Source organism: Corella eumyota, chromosome 7 (assembly GCF_963082875.1).
Source record: "Corella eumyota chromosome 7, kaCorEumy4.1, whole genome shotgun sequence".
Lineage (NCBI taxonomy): Eukaryota > Metazoa > Chordata > Ascidiacea > Phlebobranchia > Corellidae > Corella > Corella eumyota.
Window position 1 is genome coordinate 7,053,288 of NC_137496.1, and position 13,989 is coordinate 7,067,276.

The 13,989-nt window shown below is 29.0% G+C and overlaps 14 non-coding genes across 14 annotated transcripts; all 14 read right to left on the reverse strand.

The window, feature by feature from the left end:
- Positions 1-143: 143 nt before the first annotated feature.
- On the reverse strand, positions 144-284 carry LOC145761686 (U4 spliceosomal RNA). Its single transcript, XR_014287354.1, has one exon. It is a non-coding gene; the product is annotated as a U4 spliceosomal RNA (small nuclear RNA).
- Positions 285-1,150: 866 nt separating this feature from the next.
- LOC145761928 (U4 spliceosomal RNA) lies at positions 1,151-1,291 on the reverse strand. Its single transcript, XR_014287581.1, has one exon. It is a non-coding gene; the product is annotated as a U4 spliceosomal RNA (small nuclear RNA).
- Positions 1,292-2,154: 863 nt separating this feature from the next.
- LOC145761789 (U4 spliceosomal RNA) lies at positions 2,155-2,295 on the reverse strand. The gene has a single exon (XR_014287451.1). It is a non-coding gene; the product is annotated as a U4 spliceosomal RNA (small nuclear RNA).
- Positions 2,296-3,158: 863 nt separating this feature from the next.
- On the reverse strand, positions 3,159-3,299 carry LOC145761941 (U4 spliceosomal RNA). The gene has a single exon (XR_014287594.1). It is a non-coding gene; the product is annotated as a U4 spliceosomal RNA (small nuclear RNA).
- Positions 3,300-4,161: 862 nt separating this feature from the next.
- On the reverse strand, positions 4,162-4,303 carry LOC145761863 (U4 spliceosomal RNA). Its single transcript, XR_014287519.1, has one exon. It is a non-coding gene; the product is annotated as a U4 spliceosomal RNA (small nuclear RNA).
- Positions 4,304-5,165: 862 nt separating this feature from the next.
- LOC145761844 (U4 spliceosomal RNA) lies at positions 5,166-5,306 on the reverse strand. The gene has a single exon (XR_014287501.1). It is a non-coding gene; the product is annotated as a U4 spliceosomal RNA (small nuclear RNA).
- Positions 5,307-6,170: 864 nt separating this feature from the next.
- Positions 6,171-6,311, reverse strand: LOC145761906 (U4 spliceosomal RNA). The gene has a single exon (XR_014287560.1). It is a non-coding gene; the product is annotated as a U4 spliceosomal RNA (small nuclear RNA).
- Positions 6,312-7,177: 866 nt separating this feature from the next.
- On the reverse strand, positions 7,178-7,318 carry LOC145761920 (U4 spliceosomal RNA). Its single transcript, XR_014287574.1, has one exon. It is a non-coding gene; the product is annotated as a U4 spliceosomal RNA (small nuclear RNA).
- An 864-nt stretch (positions 7,319-8,182) lies between these two features.
- On the reverse strand, positions 8,183-8,323 carry LOC145761634 (U4 spliceosomal RNA). Its single transcript, XR_014287304.1, has one exon. It is a non-coding gene; the product is annotated as a U4 spliceosomal RNA (small nuclear RNA).
- An 867-nt stretch (positions 8,324-9,190) lies between these two features.
- LOC145761922 (U4 spliceosomal RNA) lies at positions 9,191-9,331 on the reverse strand. The gene has a single exon (XR_014287576.1). It is a non-coding gene; the product is annotated as a U4 spliceosomal RNA (small nuclear RNA).
- Positions 9,332-10,196: 865 nt separating this feature from the next.
- On the reverse strand, positions 10,197-10,337 carry LOC145761923 (U4 spliceosomal RNA). The gene has a single exon (XR_014287577.1). It is a non-coding gene; the product is annotated as a U4 spliceosomal RNA (small nuclear RNA).
- An 863-nt stretch (positions 10,338-11,200) lies between these two features.
- LOC145761925 (U4 spliceosomal RNA) lies at positions 11,201-11,342 on the reverse strand. The gene has a single exon (XR_014287579.1). It is a non-coding gene; the product is annotated as a U4 spliceosomal RNA (small nuclear RNA).
- Positions 11,343-12,204: 862 nt separating this feature from the next.
- Positions 12,205-12,346, reverse strand: LOC145761940 (U4 spliceosomal RNA). Its single transcript, XR_014287593.1, has one exon. It is a non-coding gene; the product is annotated as a U4 spliceosomal RNA (small nuclear RNA).
- An 866-nt stretch (positions 12,347-13,212) lies between these two features.
- Positions 13,213-13,353, reverse strand: LOC145761924 (U4 spliceosomal RNA). Its single transcript, XR_014287578.1, has one exon. It is a non-coding gene; the product is annotated as a U4 spliceosomal RNA (small nuclear RNA).
- Between the last annotated feature and the right edge of the window lie 636 nt (positions 13,354-13,989).

The window sequence follows — 13,989 nt, forward strand, 5'->3', positions numbered from 1 at the left end:
ATTTAAACGTGTTAGAGCTTGCTGCGATTACTCGACGAAAAACCAAAGCATGTGGTATTGGTGCGCTTCGAAACTTAAATCTATCAGTTAAAACCTGTCACATAAACCTCCTACATAACAGCTTTTGATTTAGAATAAAAGACTTCACTGGGAAATCTTCAGAAATTGCCTCGGCCAACGGTTTTTCACGTCGTCAGGGCGGGGTATTGGGAATAGTTTTCAACTAGCAATAATCGCACCTCGGATAAACCTCATCGGTTACGATATCGCCTCTGCGCAAAGCTATCAAAAAAATGGCAAGATAACCTTTCCTATTCAAATAAAATGCTTCCATTTGTGGTGCGCAAAAATTTTTAATCAAGGAATACACATTAAAATTTTAATTAACAAATTTGTTTGACCATTAAACATAATTATTAAGCATAGAAAACTAATTTCATTTTTGTTTAATAAAAACACCAAAATAATAAATTGTATAACAACTATTTATCCGATACCTAACGTCGTCAAGTAAAATTTTATCTTGCTTTTTCTTATAAGTTTTTATCAAAATGCTGAAAATTTTTTTTTTAAATTTAACCACAACATAATCAAGATAAGCACAACTTTTTTGACATACATTTAAAAAAATTCACAGTTTTCCAGTATCAATAAATTTATTATTCAATTTGTTTTTACTTAATAATTTTGAAAGTTAATTTTCAGCGGTTTTGGTTATTTAAATAAAAAAAGATTATAAACCCAATAAAATTTTATCACATAAACTATGTAATTTTTAAAAATGGGAATAAATCAATTCAAAAATAACAAAGGTTTGTGTGGTAATCCAATCCGGAACCTTTCGTACCCGAGGTAAGTTTAATATACTTACCCTTATTATAGACCAACAAGATTTTGTCGGTCGAGATTTTTTAGGTCCGTTGAATCGACACTTATAAATCTAAATCATAAAAGCCTTGGTTTTTTCTATGATATTTTTTTATTTAATTTATTAAAAAATGGTTTTATTTAAACGTGTTAGAGCTCGCTGCGATTACTCGACGAAAAACCAAAGCATGTGGTATTGGTGCGTTTCGAACCTTAAATCTATTAATCAAAACCTGTTACATAAACCTCTTATATAAAAGGTTTTGATTAAAGATTAAAAGACTTTACAAGGAAATCTTCAGAAATTGCCTCGGCTAACGGTTTTTCACGTCGTCAGGGCGGGGTATTGGAAATAGTTTTCAACTAGCAATAATCGCACCTCGGACAAACCTCATCAGTTACGTTATCGCCTGCGCGCAAAGCTATCAAAAAATGGTAAGATAACCTTTCCTATTAAAATAAAATGCTTCCATTTGTGGTGCACAAAAATTTTTAATCAAGGAATACACATTAAAATTTTAATTAACAAATTTGTTTGACCATTAAACATAATTATTAAGCATAGAAAACTGATTTCATTTTGTTTAATAAAAGCACCAAAATAATAAATTGTATAACAACTATTTATCCGATACCTCACGTCGTCAAATAAAATTTTATCTTGCTGTTTCTTATAAGTTTTTATCAAAATGCTGGAAATTTTTTTTTTAAATTCAACCACAACATAATCAAGATAAGCACAACTTTTTTGACATACATTTTACAAAATTCACAGTTTTCCAGCATCAATAAATTCATTGTTCAATTTGTTTTTACTTAATAATTTTGAAAGTTAATTTTCAGTGGTTTTGGTTAATTAAATAAAACTACATTATGAACATAATACATTTTTATTACATAAACTATGTAATTTTTAACAATGGGAATAAATCGATTTAAAAATAACAAAGTTTTGTGTGGTAATTAATTCCGGAACCTTTCAGACCCGAGGTAAGTTTAATATACTAACCCTTATTATAGACCAACAAGTTTTTGTCGGTCGAGATTTTTTAGGTCCGTTGAATCGACACTTATAAATCTAAATCGTAAAAGCCTTGGTTTTTTCTATGATATTTTTTATTTAATTTATTAAAAAATGATTTTATTTGAACGTGTTAGAGAGCTCGCCGCAATTACTCGACAAAAAACCAAAGCATGTGGTATTGGTGCGTTTCGAACCTTAAATCTATCAGTCAAAACCTGTCACATAAACCTCTTACATGACAGCTTTGATTTAGAATATAAAACTTTATAGGGAAACCTTCAGAAATTGACTCGGCCAACGGTTTTTCACGTCGTCAGGGCGGGGTATTGGGAATAGTTTTCAACTAGCAATAATCGCACCTCGGATAAACCTCATCGGTTACGATATCGCCTCTGCGCAAAGCTATCAAAAAATGGCAAGATAAACTTTCCTATTCAAATAAAATGCTTCCATTTGTGGTGCGCAAAAATTTTTAATCAAGGAATACACATTAAAATTTTAATTAACAAATTTGTTTGACCATTAAACATAATTATTAAGCATAGAAAACTAATTTCATTTTTGTTTAATAAAAGCACCAAAATAATAAATTGTATAACAACTATTTATCCGATACCTAACGTCGTCATATAAAATTTTATCTTGCTGTTTCTTATAAGTTTTTATCAAAATGCTGGAAATTTTTTTTTTTAATTTAACCACAACATAATCAAGATAAGCACAACGTTTTTGACATACATTTAAAAAATTCACAGTTTTCCAGTATCAATAAATTTATTATTCAAATTGTTTTTACTTAATAATTTTGAAAGTTAATTTTCAGCGGTTTTGGTTATTTAAATAAAAAAAGATTGTAAAACCAATAAAATTTTATCACATAAACTATGTAATTTTTAAAAATGGGAATAAATCAATTCAAAAATAACAAAGGTTTGTGTGGTAATCCAATCCGGAACCTTTCGTACCCGAGGTAAGTTTAATATACTAACCCTTATTATAGACCAACAAGTTTTTGTCGGTCGAGATTTTTTAGGTCCGTTGAATCGACACTTATAAATCTAAATCATAAAAGCCTTGGTTTTTTCTATGATATTTTTTTATTTAATTTATTAAAAAATGGTTTTATTTAAACGTGTTAGAGCTTGCTGCGATTACTCGACGAAAAACCAAAGCATGTGGTATTGGTGCGCTTCGAAACTTAAATCTATCAGTTAAAACCTGTCACATAAACCTCCTACATAACAGCTTTTGATTTAGAATAAAAGACTTCACTGGGAAATCTTCAGAAATTCCCTCGGCCAACGGTTTTTCACGTCGTCAGGGCGGGGTATTGGAAATAGTTTTCAACTAGCAATAATCGCACCTCGGACAAACCTCATCAGTTACGTTATCGCCTGCGCGCAAAGCTATCAAAAAATGGTAAGATAACCTTTCCTATTAAAATAAAATGCTTCCATTTGTGGTGCACAAAAATTTTTAATCAAGGAATACACATTAAAATTTTAATTAACAAATTTGTTTGACCATTAAACATAATTATTAAGCATAGAAAACTGATTTCATTTTGTTTAATAAAAGCACCAAAATAATAAATTGTATAACAACTATTTATCCGATACCTCACGTCGTCAAATAAAATTTTATCTTGCTGTTTCTTATAAGTTTTTATCAAAATGCTGGAAATTTTTTTTTTAAATTCAACCACAACATAATCAAGATAAGCACAACTTTTTTGACATACATTTTACAAAATTCACAGTTTTCCAGCATCAATAAATTCATTGTTCAATTTGTTTTTACTTAATAATTTTGAAAGTTAATTTTCAGTGGTTTTGGTTAATTAAATAAAACTACATTATGAACATAATACATTTTTATTACATAAACTATGTAATTTTTAACAATGGGAATAAATCGATTTAAAAATAACAAAGTTTTGTGTGGTAATTAATTCCGGAACCTTTCAGACCCGAGGTAAGTTTAATATACTAACCCTTATTATAGACCAACAAGTTTTTGTCGGTCGAGATTTTTTAGGTCCGTTGAATCGACACTTATAAATCTAAATCGTAAAAGCCTTGGTTTTTTCTATGATATTTTTTATTTAATTTATTAAAAAATGATTTTATTTGAACGTGTTAGAGAGCTCGCCGCAATTACTCGACAAAAAACCAAAGCATGTGGTATTGGTGCGTTTCGAACCTTAAATCTATCAGTCAAAACCTGTCACATAAACCTCTTACATGACAGCTTTGATTTAGAATATAAAACTTCATAGGGAAACCTTCAGAAATTGACTCGGCCAGCGGTTTTTCACGTCGTCAGGGCGGGGTATTGGGAATAGTTTTCAACTAGCAATAATCGCACCTCGGATAAACCTCATCGGTTACGATATCGCCTCTGCGCAAAGCTATCAAAAAATGGCAAGATAAACTTTCCTATTCAAATAAAATGCTTCCATTTGTGGTGCGCAAAAATTTTTAATCAAGGAATACACATTAAAATTTTAATTAACAAATTTGTTTGACCATTAAACATAATTATTAAGCATAGAAAACTAATTTCATTTTTGTTTAATAAAAGCACCAAAATAATAAATTGTATAACAACTATTTATCCGATACCTAACGTCGTCATATAAAATTTTATCTTGCTGTTTCTTATAAGTTTTTATCAAAATGCTGGAAATTTTTTTTTTAATTTAACCACAACATAATCAAGATAAGCACAACGTTTTTGACATACATTTAAAAAATTCACAGTTTTCCAGTATCAATAAATTTATTATTCAAATTGTTTTTACTTAATAATTTTGAAAGTTAATTTTCAGCGGTTTTGGTTATTTAAATAAAAAAAGATTGTAAACCCAATAAAATTTTATCACATAAACTATGTAATTTTTAAAAATGGGAATAAATCAATTCAAAAATAACAAAGGTTTGTGTGGTAATCCAATCCGGAACCTTTCGTACCCGAGGTAAGTTTAATATACTAACCCTTATTATAGACCAACAAGTTTTTGTCGGTCGAGATTTTTTAGGTCCGTTGAATCGACACTTATAAATCTAAATCATAAAAGCCTTGGTTTTTTCTATGATATTTTTTTATTTAATTTATTAAAAAATGGTTTTATTTAAACGTGTTAGAGCTTGCTGCGATTACTCGACGAAAAACCAAAGCATGTGGTATTGGTGCGCTTCGAAACTTAAATCTATCAGTTAAAACCTGTCACATAAACCTCCTACATAACAGCTTTTGATTTAGAATAAAAGACTTCACTGGGAAATCTTCAGAAATTTCCTCGGCCAACGGTTTTTCACGTCGTCAGGGCGGGGTATTGGGAATAGATTTCAACTAGCAATAATCGCACCTCGGATAAACCTCATTGGTTACGATATCGCCTGTGCGCAAAGCTATCAAAAAATGGCAAGATAACCTTTCCTATTCAAATAAAATGCTTCCATTTGTGGTGCCCAAAAATTTTTAATCAAGGAATACACATTAAAGTTTTTATTAACAAATTTGTTTGACCATTAAACATAATTATTAAGCATAGAAAACTAATTTCATTTTTGTTTAATAAAAGCACCAAAATAATAAATTGTACAACAACTATTTATCCGATACCTAACGTCGTCAAGTAAAATTTTATCTTGCTGTTTCTTATAAGTTTTTATCAAAATGCTGGAAATTTTTTTTTTTAATTTAACCACAACATAATCAAGATAAGCACAACTTTTTTGACATACATTTAAAAAAATTCACAGTTTTCCAGTATCAATAAATTTATTATTCAATTTGTTTTTACTTAATAATTTTGAAAGTTAATTTTCAGTGGTTTTGGTTATTTAAATAAAAAAAGATTATAAACCCAATAAAATTTTATCACATAAACTATGTAATTTTTAAAAATGGGAATAAATCAATTCAAAAATAACAAAGGTTTGTGTGGTAATCCAATCAGGAACCTTTCGTACCCGAGGTAAGTTTAATATACTAACCCTTATTATAGACCAACAAGTTTTTGTCGGTCGAGATTTTTTAGGTCCGTTGAATCGACACTTATAAATCTAAATCATAAAAGCCTTGGTTTTTTCTATGATATTTTTTTATTTAATTTATTAAAAAATGGTTTTATTTAAACGTGTTAGAGCTTGCTGCGATTACTCGACGAAAAACCAAAGCATGTGGTATTGGTGCGCTTCGAAACTTAAATCTATCAGTTAAAACCTGTCCCATAAACCTCCTACATAACAGCTTTTGATTTAGAATAAAAGACTTCACTGGGAAATCTTCAGAAATTCCCTCGGCCAACGGTTTTTCACGTCGTCAGGGCGGGGTATTGGGAATAGTTTTCAACTAGCAATAATCGCACCTCGGATAAACATCATCGGTTACGATATCGCCTGTGCGCAAAGCTATCAAAAAATGGCAAGATAACCTTTCCTATTCAAATAAAATGCTTCCATTTGTGGTGCCCAAAATTTTTTAATCAAGGAATACACATTAAAGTTTTTATTAACAAATTTGTTTGACCATTAAACATAATTATTAAGCATAGAAAACTAATTTCATTTTTGTTTAATAAAAGCACCAAAATAATAAATTGTACAACAACTATTTATCCGATACCTAACGTCGTCAAGTAAAATTTTATCTTGCTGTTTCTTATAAGTTTTTATCAAAATGCTGGAAATTTTTTTTTTTAATTTAACCACAACATAATCAAGATAAGCACAACTATTTTGACATACATTTAAAAAAATTCACAGTTTTCCAGTATCAATAAATTTATTATTCAATTTGTTTTTACTTAATAATTTTGAAAGTTAATTTTCAGTGGTTTTGGTTATTTAAATAAAAAAAGATTATAAACCCAATAAAATTTTATCACATAAACTATGTAATTTTTAAAAATGGGAATAAATCAATTCAAAAATAACAAAGGTTTGTGTGGTAATCCAATCCGGAACCTTTCGTACTCGAGGTAAGTGTAATATACTTACCCTTATTATAGACCAACAAGTTTTTGTCGGTCGAGATTTTTTAGGTCCGTTGAATCGACACTTATAAATCTAAATCGTAAAAGCCTTGGTTTTTTCTATGATATTTTTTATTTAATTTATTAAAAAATGGTTTTATTTAAACGTGTTAGAGAGCCCGCCGCAATTACTCGACAAAAAACCAAAACATGTGGTATTGGTGCGTTTCGAACCTTAAATCTATTAATCAAAACCTGTTACATAAACCTCTTATATAAAAGGTTTTGATTAAAGAATAAAAGAATTTACAAGGAAATCTTCAGAAATTGCCTCGGCTAACGGTTTTTCACGTCGTCAGGGCGGGGTATTGGGAATAGTTTTCAACTAGCAATAATCGCACCTCGGACAAACCTCATCAGTTACGTTATCGCCTGCGCGCAAAGCTATCAAAAAATGGCAAGATAACCTTTCCTATTCAAATAAAATGCTTCCATTTGTGGTGCACAAAAATTTTTAATCAAGGAATACACATTAAAATTTTAATTAACAAATTTGTTTGACCATTAAACATAATTATTAAGCATAGAAAACTGATTTCATTTTTGTTTAATAAAAGCACCAAAATAATAAATTGTATAACAACTATTTATCCGATACCTCACGTCGTCAAGTAAAATTTTATCTTGCTGTTTCTTATAAGTTTTTATCAAAATGCTGGAAATTTTTTTTTTAAATTTAACCACAACATAATCAAGATAAGCACAACTTTTTTGACATACATATTACAAAATTCACAGTTTTCCAGCATCAATAAATTCATTATTTAATTTGTTTTTACTTAATAATTTTGAAAGTTAATTTTCAGTGGTTTTGGTTAATTAAATAAAACTACATTATGAACATAATACATTTTTATCACATAAACTATGTAATTTTTAACATTGGGAATAAATCAATTTAAAAATAACAAAGTTTTGTGTGGTAATTAATTCCGGAACCTTTCAGACCCGAGGTAAGTTTAATATACTAACCCTTATTATAGACCAACAAGTTTTTGTCGGTCGAGATTTTGTAGGTCCGTTGAATCGACACTTATAAACCTAAATCGTAAAAGCCTTGGTTTTTTCTATGATATTTTTTTATTTAATTTATTAAAAAATGGTTTTATTTAAACGTGTTAGAGCTCGCTGCGATTACTCGACGAAAAACCAAAGCATGTGGTATTGGTGCGCTTCGAAACTTAAATCTATCAGTCAAAACCTGTCACATAACCCTCCTACATAACAGCTTTTGATTTAGAATAAAAGACTTTACTGGGAAATCTTCAGAAATTGCCTCGGCCAACGGTTTTTCACGTCGTCAGGGCGGGGTATTGGGAATAGTTTTCAACTAGCAATAATCGCACCTCGGATAAACCTCATCGGTTACGATATCGCCTCTGCGCAAAGCTATCAAAAAAATGGCAAGATAACCTTTCCTATTCAAATAAAATGCTTCCATTTGTGGTGCGCAAAAATTTTTAATCAAGGAATACACATTAAAATTTTAATTAACAAATTTGTTTGACCATTAAACATAATTATTAAGCATAGAAAACTAATTTCATTTTTGTTTAATAAAAGCACCAAAATAATAAATTGTATAACAACTATTTATCCGATACCTAACGTCGTCAAGTAAAATTTTATCTTGCTTTTTTTTATAAGTTTTTATCAAAATGCTGAAAATTTTTTTTTTAAATTTAACCACAACATAATCAAGATAAGCACAACTTTTTTGACATACATTTAAAAAAATTCACAGTTTTCCAGTATCAATAAATTTATTATTCAATTTGTTTTTACTTAATAATTTTGAAAGTTAATTTTCAGCGGTTTTGGTTATTTAAATAAAAAAAGATTATAAACCCAATAAAATTTTATCACATAAACTATGTAATTTTTAAAAATGGGAATAAATCAATTCAAAAATAACAAAGGTTTGTGTGGTAATCCAATCCGGAACCTTTCGTACCCGAGGTAAGTGTAATATACTTACCCTTATTATAGACCAACAAGTTTTTGTCGGTCGAGATTTTTTAGGTCCGTTGAATCGACACTTATAAATCTAAATCGTAAAAGCCTTGGTTTTTTCTATGATATTTTTTATTTAATTTATTAAAAAATGGTTTTATTTAAACGTGTTAGAGAGCCCGCCGCAATTACTCGACAAAAAACCAAAACATGTGGTATTGGTGCGTTTCGAACCTTAAATCTATTAATCAAAACCTGTTACATAAACCTCTTATATAAAAGGTTTTGATTAAAGAATAAAAGAATTTACAAGGAAATCTTCAGAAATTGCCTCGGCTAACGGTTTTTCACGTCGTCAGGGCGGGGTATTGGGAATAGTTTTCAACTAGCAATAATCGCACCTCGGACAAACCTCATCAGTTACGTTATCGCCTGCGCGCAAAGCTATCAAAAAATGGCAAGATAACCTTTCCTATTCAAATAAAATGCTTCCATTTGTGGTGCACAAAAATTTTTAATCAAGGAATACACATTAAAATTTTAATTAACAAATTTGTTTGACCATTAAACATAATTATTAAGCATAGAAAACTGATTTCATTTTTGTTTAATAAAAGCACCAAAATAATAAATTGTATAACAACTATTTATCCGATACCTCACGTCGTCAAGTAAAATTTTATCTTGCTGTTTCTTATAAGTTTTTATCAAAATGCTGGAAATTTTTTTTTTAAATTTAACCACAACATAATCAAGATAAGCACAACTTTTTTGACATACATATTACAAAATTCACAGTTTTCCAGCATCAATAAATTCATTATTTAATTTGTTTTTACTTAATAATTTTGAAAGTTAATTTTCAGTGGTTTTAGTTAATTAAATAAAACTACATTATGAACATAATACATTTTTATCACATAAACTATGTAATTTTTAACAATGGGAATAAATCGATTTAAAAATAACAAAGTTTTGTGTGGTAATTAAATCCGGAACCTTTCGTACCCGAGGTAAGTTTAATATACTAACCCTTATTATAGACCAACAAGTTTTTGTCGGTCAAGATTTTGTAGGTCCGTTGAATCGACACTTATAAACCTAAATCGTAAAAGCCTTGGTTTTTTCTATGATATTTTTTTATTTAATTTATTAAAAAATGGTTTTATTTAAACGTGTTAGAGCTCGCTGCGATTACTCGACGAAAAACCAAAGCATGTGGTATTGGTGCGTTTCGAACCTTAAATCTATTAATCAAAACCTGTTACATAAACCTCTTATATAAAAGGTTTTGATTAAAGATTAAAAGACTTTACAAGGAAATCTTCAGAAATTGCCTCGGCTAACGGTTTTTCACGTCGTCAGGGCGGGGTATTGGGAATAGTTTTCAACTAGCAATAATCGCACCTCGGACAAACCTCATCAGTTACGTTATCGCCTGCGCGCAAAGCTATCAAAAAATGGCAAGATAACCTTTCCTATTCATATAAAATGCTTCCATTTGTGGTGCACAAAAATTTTTAATCAAGGAATACACATTAAAATTTTAATTAACAAATTTGTTTGACCATTAAACATAATTATTAAGCATAGAAAACTGATTTCATTTTTGTTTAATAAAAGCACCAAAATAATAAATTGTATAACAACTATTTATCCGATACCTCACGTCGTCAAATAAAATTTTATCTTGCTGTTTCTTATAAGTTTTTATCAAAATGCTGGAAATTTTTTTTTTAAATTTAACCACAACATAATCAAGATAAGCACAACTTTTTTGACATACATTTTACAAAATTCACAGTTTTCCAGCATCAATAAATTCATTGTTCAATTTGTTTTTACTTAATAATTTTGAAAGTTAATTTTCAGTGGTTTTAGTTAATTAAATAAAACTACATTATGAACATAATACATTTTTATCACATAAACTATGTAATTTTTAACAATGGGAATAAATCGATTTAAAAATAACAAAGGTTTGTGTGGTAATTAATTCCGGAACTTTTCAGACCCGAGGTAAGTTTAATATACTAACCCTTATTATAGACCAACAAGTTTTTGTCGGTCGAGATTTTTTAGGTCCGTTGAATCGACACTTATAAATCTAAATCGTAAAAGCCTTGGTTTTTTCTATGATATTTTTTATTTAATTTATTAAAAAATGATTTTATTTGAACGTGTTAGAGAGCTCGCCGCAATTACTCGACAAAAAACCAAAGCATGTGGTATTGGTGCGTTTCAAACCTTAAATCTATCAGTCAAAACCTGTCACATAAACCTTTTACATGACAGCTTTGATTTAGAATATAAAACTTCATAGGGAAACCTTCAGAAATTGATTCGGCCAACGGTTTTTCACGCCGTCAGGGCGGGGTATTGGAAATAGTTTTCAACTAGCAATAATCGCACCTCGGATAAACCTCATCGGTTACAATATCGCCTCTGCGCAAAGCTATCAAAAAATGGCAAGATATCCTTTCCTATTCAAATAAAATGCTTCCATTTGTGGTGCGCAAAAATTTTTAATCAAGGAATACACATTAAAGTTTTAATTAACAAATTTGTTTGACCATTAAACATAATTATTAAGCATAGAAAACTAATTTCATTTTTGTTTAATAAAAGCACCAAAATAATAAATTGTATAACAACTATTTATCCGATACCTAACGTCGTCATATAAAATTTTATCTTGCTGTTTCTTATAAGTTTTTATCAAAATGCTGGAAATTTTTTTTTTTAATTTAACCACAACATAATCAAGATAAGCACAACGTTTTTGACATACATTAAAAAAATTCGCAGTTTTCCAGTATCAATAAATTTATTATTCAATTTGTTTTTACTTAATAATTTTGAAAGTTAATTTTCAGCGGTTTTGGTTATTTAAATAAAAAAAGATTATAAACCCAATTAAATTTTATCACATAAACTATGTAATTTTTAAAAATGGGAATAAATCAATTCAAAAATAACAAAGGTTTGTGTGGTAATCCAATCCGGAACCTTTCGTACCCGAGGTAAGTTTAATATACTTACCCTTATTATAGACCAACAAGTTTTTGTCGGTCGAGATTTTTTAGGTCCGTTGAATCGACACTTATAAATCTAAATCGTAAAAGCCTTGGTTTTTTCTATGATATTTTTTATTTAATTTATTAAAAAATGATTTTATTTGAACGTGTTAGAGAGCTCGCCGCAATTACTCGACAAAAAACCAAAGCATGTGGTATTGGTGCGTTTCAAACCTTAAATCTATCAGTCAAAACCTGTCACATAAACCTCTTACATGACAGCTTTGATTTAGAATATAAAACTTCATAGGGAAACCTTCAGAAATTGATTCGGCCAACGGTTTTTCACGTCGTCAGGGCGGGGTATTGGGAATAGTTTTCAACTAGCAATAATCGCACCTCGGATAAACCTCATCGTTTACGATATCGCCTGTGCGCAAAGCTATCAAAAAATGGCAAGATAACTTTTCCTATTCAAATAAAATGCTTCCATTTGTGGTGCGCAAAAATTTTTAATCAAGGAATACACATTAAAGTTTTTATTAACAAATTTGTTTGACCATTAAACATAATTATTAAGCATAGAAAACTAATTTCATTTTTGTTTAATAAAAGCACCAAAATAATAAATTGTACAACAACTATTTATATGATACCTAACGTCGTCAAGTAAAATTTAATCTTGCTGTTTCTTATAAGTTTTTATCAAAATGCTGGAAATTTTTTTTTTTAATTTAACCACAACATAATCAAGATAAGCACAACTTTTTTGACATACATTTAAAAAAATTCACAGTTTTCCAGTATCAATAAATTTATTATTCAATTTGTTTTTACTTAATAATTTTGAAAGTTAATTTTCAGTGGTTTTGGTTATTTAAATAAAAAAAGATTATAAACCCAATAAAATTTTATCACATAAACTATGTAATTTTTAAAAATGGGAATAAATCAATTCAAAAATAACAAAGGTTTGTGTGGTAATCCAATCCGGAACCTTTCGTACCCGAGGTAAGTGTAATATACTTACCCTTATTATAGACCAACAAGTTTTTGTCGGTCGAGATTTTTTAGGTCCGTTGAATCGACACTTATAAATCTAAATCGTAAAAGCCTTGGTTTTTTCTATGATATTTTTTATTTAATTTATTAAAAAATGATTTTATTTGAACGTGTTAGAGAGCCCGCCGCAATTACTCGACAAAAAACCAAAACATGTGGTATTGGTGCGTTTCGAACCTTAAATCTATTAATCAAAACCTGTTACATAAACCTCTTATATAAAAGGTTTTGATTAAAGATTAAAAGACTTTACAAGGAAATCTTCAGAAATTGCCTCGGCTAACGGTTTTTCACGTCGTCAGGGCGGGGTATTGGGAATAGTTTTCAACTAGCAATAATCGCACCTCGGACAAACCTCATCAGTTACGTTATCGCCTGCGCGCAAAGCTATCAAAAAATGGCAAGATAACTTTTCCTATTCATATAAAATGCTTCCATTTGTGGTGCACAAAAATTTTTAATCAAGGAATACACATTAAAATTTTAATTAACAAATTTGTTTGACCATTAAACATAATTATTAAGCATAGAAAACTGATTTCATTTTTGTTTAATAAAAGCACCAAAATAATAAATTGTATAACAACTATTTATCCGATACCTCACGTCGTCAAATAAAATTTTATCTTGCTGTTTCTTATAAGTTTTTATCAAAATGCTGGAAATTTTTTTTTTAAATTCAACCACAACATAATCAAGATAAGCACAACTTTTTTGACATACATTTTACAAAATTCACAGTTTTCCAGTATCAATAAATTCATTGTTCAATTTGTTTTTACTTAATAATTTTGAAAGTTAATTTTCAGTGGTTTTAGTTAATTAAATAAAACTACATTATGAACATAATACATTTTTATTACATAAACTATGTAATTTTTAACAATGGGAATAAATCGATTTAAAAATAACAAAGGTTTGTGTGGTAATTAATTCCGGAACTTTTCAGACCCGAGGTAAGTTTAATATACTAACCCTTATTATAGACCAACAAGTTTTTGTCGGTCGAGATTTTTTAGGTCCGT